Source organism: Nicotiana tabacum, chromosome 13 (genome assembly GCF_000715075.1).
Source record: "Nicotiana tabacum cultivar K326 chromosome 13, ASM71507v2, whole genome shotgun sequence".
Taxonomy (NCBI): domain Eukaryota; kingdom Viridiplantae; phylum Streptophyta; class Magnoliopsida; order Solanales; family Solanaceae; genus Nicotiana; species Nicotiana tabacum.
The window spans coordinates 2,840,128-2,849,927 of NC_134092.1; positions in this window are offsets into that span (position 1 = coordinate 2,840,128).

The window sequence follows — 9,800 nt, forward strand, 5'->3', positions numbered from 1 at the left end:
AACAGGTGCTTCCATGAGGTGGGTTGGGTTGGTAGTAAGGGACGACTGCTGATACCTCCTCTTTCTTCTTCTTTTCGCTACCGATTGACCGTGACTGGATGGCCTTGCTAGCCGCTTGCAATGCATCCATGGATTGTACTTTACCAGATTTTATGCCCTCTTATAAGAAATCTCCCATCTTGACCAGCTCGAGGAACTTTTGACCCATCATTCCCATCATCATTTCAAAGTATATTCCCTTCTGGGCTCTGATGAAATACTTGGTTAGTTCACTGTCATCCAGCAGAGGTTGTACCCTGGCAGCCTCCGACCTCCACCATCGTGCATATTCTTGGAATGACTCAGATGATGTTTTCTGCAGGTTCACCAGTGTGAATCGATCATGAGCGATCTTTGTATTGAATCGAAAACGATTCATGAAGTCCTCCACCATATCTTTCCAAGTTCTCCAATTTCGCAGGTCCTGTAGGGTATACTAGGTGAGTGCTTCTCCTGTTAAACTTCTTATAAATAATTTCATCCTCAACTTCCAACTTCGTCTAACTTGTCACAATAAGCCCTCAAATATGCGTGAGGGTCCCCCGTCCCGTCGAAGATATCAAACTTTATGGGTTTGTACCCTGCTGGTATATCCACATTTGGATGAATACACAGGTCCGCATAGTCCAAACTTTCGCTTCCCCATGTAACTTGGAGACTCTTCATTTGTCTTCTCAATATTTGCAACTGCTCAAATACAAACTCTTCTTCCTTACGCCTGGCTTCTCTTTCCATCTCGATGTATTGATCAATCTCATAAGGCACCCTTACCGTGATATGTGCTATAAAGGTAGGTTCAGAAACGGCATATACAGGGGGAACATACCGCTCATGGGTGGCGGCATATGCCACAGGTATGTGCTGGTTAGTGGTGAAAGTGACTCCGTCACGAGGAGGGGTAGTTGTATTAGTGGTAATAGGCGGGTTCTATGATGTCTGAGTGTATTGTGGTATGTAAGAAGTGTGAATAGGGGGATTTGGTGGGTTAGCGGGGGTTATCAGAGGTATGACTTGAGTGGTAGGAGTTGAAGTTGGAGTGTTGATATTTTGGTGTGATGTGGAAGGAAAGTGATGTGGAAGTGAATCCAAAGAAGGGAATCTGGGTGGCTGAGGAAGTATTATCATGGCCAGGTGCGATAGTTCTTTAATATCTTGTACCTCCTATGTCACAGCCCAAAAATACACATGTCGTGATGGCACCTATCTCAATACTAGGCAAGCCAAAAACATTAATAACCCACATTTCCATTAAGTTTGAAAAAATAATATTGAATTTCATAGAAAATATCACAATTTCTGACATAGAAATACACTCCCAAAACCCGGTGTCACTAAGTACATGAGCATCTAAATGAAAACAAAGTCTGAATAATTAAAAACATTGTCTGGAAATATAGAATAGTACATTATCTACGAGGAAGAGAGACAGGGTCAGCGGACGCCAAGAAGCTACCTTGATAGTCTCCAACTGGTAACACACTGAGGTTTAACAGTCGCCGTGTCTGGAAGAACCTGGATCTGCACACGAGGTGCAGAGTGTAGTATGAGTACAACCAACTCAATAAGTAACAAGACTAACCTTTGGGATGAAAGTAGTAACGAGCTCAGCAAATATAGTCCAGTGTAGAAATGACAGTTTAGAAATGTAGGCATGCTTTCAAGTTCAAAGTTAAACTCAGTACCAATAAAATATATCATTTCTAAATGATATGAGGAATATGACATCTCTGTATCTACATGCCCATACACATACCGTATGTGATGCACCTTAGTGAAAACTTAGTGTACTCACAATCTAAAAATACTCAAACACTCAGTACTGTATATGGCCAATCCAGCCTAGGGAAGATCCATCCCAAGTATGTATGTATATCCATCAACTGACAGTCAGTCAATCAGTACTGTATAAGGTCAATGCAGTCCAGGGGAAGATCCATCCCAAATATAAATGACTCGGACAAGATCCATGTCCAGGGAAGATCCATCCCTCAATATATATATATATATATATATATATATATATATATATATATATATATATATATATATATATATATATCAACTGCGCTCACTGTGGGTGTGCAGACTCCGTAGGGGATCCTTCAGCCCAAGCGCTATAACAGTCAGATCCAGGCATAAATAAATAAGCGTAAATATCACTCCGAATCTCCAGTCTCTCGGGCTCTCAATGACAAGAAAAATCAACCTGACATGATGATATGAAGTATCAATGAATGACAACAAAAACTGAGATATGATATGCAAGTGATAGATGTGACTGATTACAAAATTGTAAATTTAAATTAAAAACAATTCAACAATAATACGACCTATGTGGGTCCCAAAATATATCGGCCTATAGCCTAAACATGATCTTTAATATGAGTCTCAACTCAATTTCTTTAACATGTAGAGGATAAGAGGACAATGACATTTATTTAATTATACAACTCCACATAATCAACTTAAGTCACAATTTCTATGATGCACGTCCACACCCTGTCACCTAGCATGTGCGTCATCTCCAAACAATTCATACAACACGTATTGCAAGGATTCATACCCTCAGAACCAAGTTTAGTAGTGTTACGTACCTGAAACAGTGTAATTCTTTATTCCACTATGCCTTTTCCTCGCGAATTGGCCTCTGAACGCCACGAATCTAGTCATAATTTATTCAATTCAGTCAATACAAATCATTGGAATTAATTCCATATAAAAATACTAATTTTCCAATACAATTCAAAATTTAACTCAAATTCTCTTATGGGACCCACGTCTCGGAACCCGACAAAAGTTATAAAATATGAACGCCCATTCAACCACAAGTCTAACCATATAAATTTTACCAAATTCCGACATCAACTTGACCTCCAAATCATCAAATCTTATTTCCAAATCCCAAGGTCCAAATTACCGGTTTACACCTCTAAAACACGTAATCTAGTCAGAATATTCGATGATAATTCAATATTATAGAGTAAAAATGATCACAACTGACTTACTTCAAGTTTTCCGTGAATTCTCTCTGAAAATTGCCCCAAAAACCGTGCTTGAAGGTCCAAAAATGGTAAAACTCGGAACCCCTTCGAAATGTATACTGTCCAGGGGTTCCGCATCTGCGGTATTTTAACCGCTTCTGCGATTTTGGAATCCTCTTCTGCGCCCCTTTTCGCTTCTGCAGACACGCTTCTGCAAAGAAGTAGTCTGCTTCTGCAGCGAGTCCAAACTGCCCCTGCCGCTTCTGCGGTCATCAGCCGCATTTGCGACCTCGCAGGTGCGGCAAAAATCTTCGCACTTGTGCAACCTGCCCTACCCTTCACTCCTGGCCACTTTTGCGAGGGTCCTTGTGCACCTGAGGTGTCGCACCTGCGATCAAAGCTTCGCAGGTGTGGTTACTCCAGAAGCAAAATTTCCAGATTTTCCTAAGTTCAAATTTTCGATCCGTTAACCATCTGAAACTCACCCGAGCACCCCCGGGACCATAACCAAATACACCAACAAGTCCTAAACATCATACGAACTTAGTCGAATCCTCAAATGACATCAAATAACACTAAAAGAATGAATCATACCCCAATTCAAGCTTAATGAAACTAAGAAAATCTAACTTCTACATTCGATGCCAAAACCTATCAAATCAAGTCTGATTGGCCTCAATATTTGCGCACAAGTCATAAATGACATAACGGACCTATTCCAATTTCCAGAATCGGATTCCGACCCCGATATCAAAAAGTCAACTCCCCGATCAAACTTCCAAACTTAAATTTCTATTTTAGCCATTTCAAGCCTAATTTAGCTACGGACTTCCAAATAATTTTTCGGACACGCTCCTAAGTCCAAAATCACCATTCTAAGATATTGTAATCATAAAAACTTTATTCCGGGGTCATTTACACATAGGTCGACATCCAGTCAACCTTTTCAACTTAAGTTTTAAACGTTGGAACTAAGTGTTCCAATTCATTCCAAGACCTCACCGGACCCGAACCAATTATCCCGACAAGTCATATAACAACTGTAAAGCACAAATTGAGCAGTAAATGGGGAAACGAGGTTGTAATAATCAAAACGACTGGCCGGGTCGTTACATTCTCCCCCTCTTAAACAAACATTCTTCCTCGAGCGGGTTTAGAATCATACCTGGAGCCTCAAATAGGTGTGGATATTTGCTCCATATCTCCCGCTCATTCTCCCAGGTAGCTTCTCCGACTGGATGGCCTCTTCACTGTACTTTCGCTGAAGCTATGTTCCTTGATCTCAACTTTCGAACCTGTCGGTCTAAAATGGCCACCGGCTCCACATAATAAGTCAAATTACCATCCAACTGCACTGTGCTAAAATCCAAAACATGAGACGGATCCCCGATATACTTTCGGAGCATAGATACATGAAACACTGGATGAACACCCGATAGATTGGGCGGCAATGCAAGTTCATAAGCCACCTCTCAAATCTTCTTAAGTATTTCAAAAGAGTCCAATATACCTATGACTCAACTTGCCCTTCTTTCCAAATCGCATAACACCCTTTATAGGCGAAACTCGGAGTAGTACCTTCTCTCCTACCATGTAAGCAACATCGCGAACCTTCCGGTAGGCATAACTCTTCTGTCTAGACAGTGCCATGCAAAGTCGTTCCTGAATCAATTTAACCGTTTTCAAAGCATCCTGAACTAAATCAGTACCTAATAGCCTAGCCTGACCCGGCTCAAACCAACCCACCAGAGACCGACACCGTCTCCCATATAAAGCCTCATACAGAGCCATCTGAATGCTCGATTGGTTGCTGCTATTGTAAGCAAACTCTGCAGGTGGCATAAATTGATCCCAAGAACCTCCAAAATCTACAACAGAAATGCGTAGCATATCTTCCAATATCTGAATAGTACACTCGGATTGTCCGTTAGTCTTAAGGGTAAAATGTTGTACTCAACTGAACCTGTGTACCTAATTCTCGTTGCACTGCTCTCCAAAACTATGATGTGAACTGTGTGTCTCAATCTGAAATGATGAACACTGGCACACCGTGTAGGTGAACAACATTGCGGATATAAATCTCAGTCAACTACTCCGAAGGATAAGTAGTACCAACTGGAATAAAATGCGCAGACTTCGTCAACCGATCTACAATCACCCAAACAACATCAAACTTTCTCAAAGTCCGTGGGATCTCAACTACGAAGTCCAAGGTAATAGGATCCCATTTCCACTCCTGAATTCCAAATTTTTAAAGTAATCCGCCCGGACTCTGATGCTCGTATTTCACCTGTTGACAATTTAAACACCGAGCTACAAACCACTATATCTTTCTTCATTTTTCTCCACCAATAGTGCTGCCTCAAGTCTTGGTACATCTTAGCGGCACCCGGATGAATAGAATACCGCGAACTGAGGTCTTCTACAAGAATCAACACACGCAATCCATCTACATTCGGCACACTAATACGACCCTGCATTCTCAATACCCCATCATCTTCAATAATAACATCTTTGGCATTACCGTGCTGAACTCTATCCTTAAGGAAGGGCAAATGGGGATCATCATACTGACGCTCTCTGATGCGATCATATAAAGAAAACCGAGAAATCACATAAAGCTAGAACCCGACTGGGCTCTGAAATATCTAATCTCACGAACTGGTTGGACAAGTCCTGAACATCAACTGCCAGAGGCCTTTCACCAATAGGAATGAATGCAAGGCTACCTATACTCACCGCCTTTTTACTCAAGGTATCGGCCATCACATTGGCCTTCCCGGTAAGATATAGAATAGTAATATCATAGTCCTTTAGCAGCTCCAACCATCTCCGCTGCCTCAAATTTAGATCCTTCTGGTTGAATAAGTGATGAGGTCTCCGATGATTTGTAAATACCTCACAAGACACACTATAGAGATAGTGCCTCCTAATCTTCAATGCATGAACGAATGGATGCCAATTCTAAATCATGGACATGGGAGTTCTTTTCATGAAACTTCAACTGACGCGAAGCATAAGCAATCACTCTACCCTCCTGTATTAAGACACACCCAATGCCAATCCGAGAAGTATCACAATACACTGTATAAGAGCTTGAATCTAAAGGCAAAACTAGAACTGGAGTTGTGGTTAAGGCAGTCTTGAGTTTCTGAAAGCTCTCTTCACACTTATCCGACCACCTGAACGGAGCACCTTTCTGGGTCAATTTAGTCAAGGGCAATGCAATAGACGAGAAGCCCTCCATAAAGCGACGATGATAACCATGCAAGCCAAGAAACTTTGAATCTCAGTAGCTGAAGATGGCCCGTGCCAACTCTAAACAACCTCTATTTTCTTTGGATCCACCTTAATTCCTTCATTGGACATTATGTGCCCCAAGAATGCCACCGAACTAAGCCAGAACTCACACTTGGAGAATTTGGCATAAAGTTTTTCCTCCTTCAGTCTATGCAGTACGATACTCAAATGTTGTGCATGTGCTTCCTGGCTACGTGAGTACACCAAGATATCATCAATAAATACTACGACAAACAAATCAAGATACGGCTAGAATACACTATTCATCAAGTGCATAAATGTTGTCGAGGCGTTGGTTAGCCCAAAAGACATCACGAGAAATTTATAATGACTATAACGGGTCCTAAATGCCGTTTTTAGAATATCCAAGTCCCGAATTTTTAACTGGTGATACCCAGATCGCAAATCAATTTTAGAGAATACCCTCGCTCCCTGAAGGTGGTCAAATAAATCATCAATACGCAACAAAAGATAATTATTCTTGATTGTAACTTTGTTCAACTGCCTGTAGTCGATGCACATCCGCATAGTACCATCTTTCTTTTTCACAAACAGAACTGGTGCACCCCAAGGTGACATACTAGGCCTAATAAACCCCTTATCAAGAAGTTCCTGAAGTTGCTCTTTCAATTCTTTCAATTCAGCTGGTGCCATACGATACGGAGGAATAGAAATGGGCTGAGTGCCCGGCACCAAGTCAATACCCAAATCAATATCCCTATCGGGTGGCATGCCCGACAGGTCTGCAGCAAAATACATCCGGAACGTCTCGCATTACCGGTATAGAATCAATAGTAGGAGTATCTATATCAACATCTCTTACAAAGGCCAAATATGACAAACACCCTTCCCAACCATACGCTGGGCATTCAAATAAGAAATTACCCTATTGGGAACATAATTTAGAGAACCTTTGCACTCGACCTTCGATAATCCCGGTATCGCCAACGTCACTATTTTTGCGTGACAGTCCAAAATAGCATGACATGGAGACAGCCAAGATAACATCGAAATCGACCATACTAAGCAATAAAAGATCAACTCTAGTCTCCAGTCCCCCAATAGTTACCACACACGACCGATACACACAGTCCATAATAATAGTATCACCCATCGACGTAGATACACGAACAGGTGAAACTAAGGACTCACGGGGCATATCCAGATAATGAGTAAAGTACGATGATACATACGAATAAGTAGAACCAAGGTCAAATAATATAGAAGCTTCCATGTGGCACACTAAGACAATACCTGTGATCACTGCATCTGAAATAACAACATCTGTCCTGGCAGGAAAATCATCTAATCGGGCTTGACCGCCACCTGATCGGGCTCCCCCTCTTGGGCTCCCCCTAGCTGACTAAGCCCCACCCCGAGCTGGCTGGGCAGGTGGTGGAGCAAATAGTTTAGAAGTTGTAGCTTGACTCCTCTTCTGAGCTCAACCTCCCGTAAGGCGAGAGAAATATCTCTTTATATGGACCAAGTCTCCACACTCAAAGCAACCCCTTTCTGAAAATGTCGGTAAGTTCTGAGGCGGACTTCGAGAACCAGAATAACTGCTAGAAGCACCTAGTGCACATGAACCCTGAACTGAAGGAGCACGGGATGTACTCTAGGCTGGCAGGGCACTGAAAGATGACTGACCCTGATGAGAACTGTATGAACCATGGCTGGATGATGCACCACGGTGAATTGGAAGACCATTCTGAGCGTGCCTGTAAGGGCGACACCTGTTATAGTAGGACTGCCCTCCAGAAGGTACCCCACTAGAATCGCCCAAACCTCGAGGCCTCTTGGCCTCCCTCTCACCATGCTCCTGGCTACAGACCATCTCTATCTACCGAGCAATGGCAACTACCTCATCGAAGGTGGTACCAGATACCCTCTCCCTAGTCATAAGCAATCACAGTTGATACGTGAGGCCATCAATGAATCTCCTAATCCTCCCCTATCAGTGGGAACTGACCAAAATGCGTGACGAGCCAACTTAGAAAACCTTATCTCGTACTGGGTCACAGACATGCCATCCTGCTAAAGTTGCTCAAACTGTCTGCGCAGCTCCTCCCCTGCGAAACTGCGGCACGAACTTCTCCAAAAAGAGGACAGAGAACCCCTACCATATAAGTGGTGCTGCACCGACCGGCTTGCGCCTCTCATAAGCCTCCCACCATATGAAGGCAGCCCCAGAAAACTAAAAAGTAGTGAATGAGATGCCACTGGTCTCCAGAATAGCCACTTTTTGAAGCATCCACTAGCACTTATCCAGAAAGACCTGAGCATCTTCTGACTCAGCACCGCCAATTGATAGAGGTCGAAGCCTCCCAAATCTTTGAAGTCTCCTTTGCTCATCATCTGCCATAACAGGGACTACCGGGGCCTGAGCAGCTGCAAACGACTGGTAGTGCCCCCGGTATATGAAGTTCATGCACCACCTGCTCTGGAGTACGGGCAACAAGGGTATGAGTACCTCCCCCGACCTGAGAAGTTGCAGGTGTGGCCTGAGCCGAAACCACCTGAGCAAGGCTAGTGCAAACTGGCAATATCTGGGCCAAAGCCTCCTGAAGGTCTGGAATCTCAATGGGCATAGCTGGTGCCTGAGCTGGTCCTGTCGGCTCAGCTATATCTGGAATCAGATCCTGAGCTGGAGCAACTAGTGGTGCTTCAGGTGTTGCTCCATCTGCTGTATGAGCTACACCTCAACCTCTACCTCAGCCCCGGTCTCTCACGACCCTAACTGGTAGCACTGGTGGCTGACCGTCCGATTTGGTAGTAGGTGTCCTCACTATCTGTGAGAGAATAGAATAACATAAATTTAGTTTTCAGAATCAACAAATTCGCACGACAGAATACAAGAGGGTGAAATTTTCCTAAGGGTTCGGTAGTCCTCGAAGTTAACTACATACGTCTTCGTATCGATCCGCAAGACTATACTAAACCTGCTCATGACTCGTGAGACCTATGTAACCTAGGCTCTGATACCAACTTGTCACGACCCAAAAATCACACCTGTCGTGATATGTCAATATTAGGCAAGCCGACAACATCAATAACCCACATTTCCATTAAGTTTGAAAACATAATATTGAATTTCATAGAAAATCTCATAATTTTTGACATAGAAATATACTACCAAAACTCGGTGTCACTGAGTACATGATCATCTAAATGAATACAAAGTCTAATTGATTAAAAACACTATCTGAAAATATAGAATAGTACAATATCTGCGACGAAGAGAGACAAGGTCAGCGGACACCAAGCAGCTACCTTGATAGTCTTCAATTGGTAACACACTAAGGTCTAACAGTTGCCTTGTCTGGAAGCACCTGGATCTGCACATGAGGTGCAAAGTGTAGTATGAGTACAACCAACTCAATAAGTAATAAAACTAACCATTGGGATGAAAGTAGTGACGAGCTCAACAGGTACAGTCCAGTATAGAAATGACAGTACAAAAACTTAGGCATACTTTTAAGT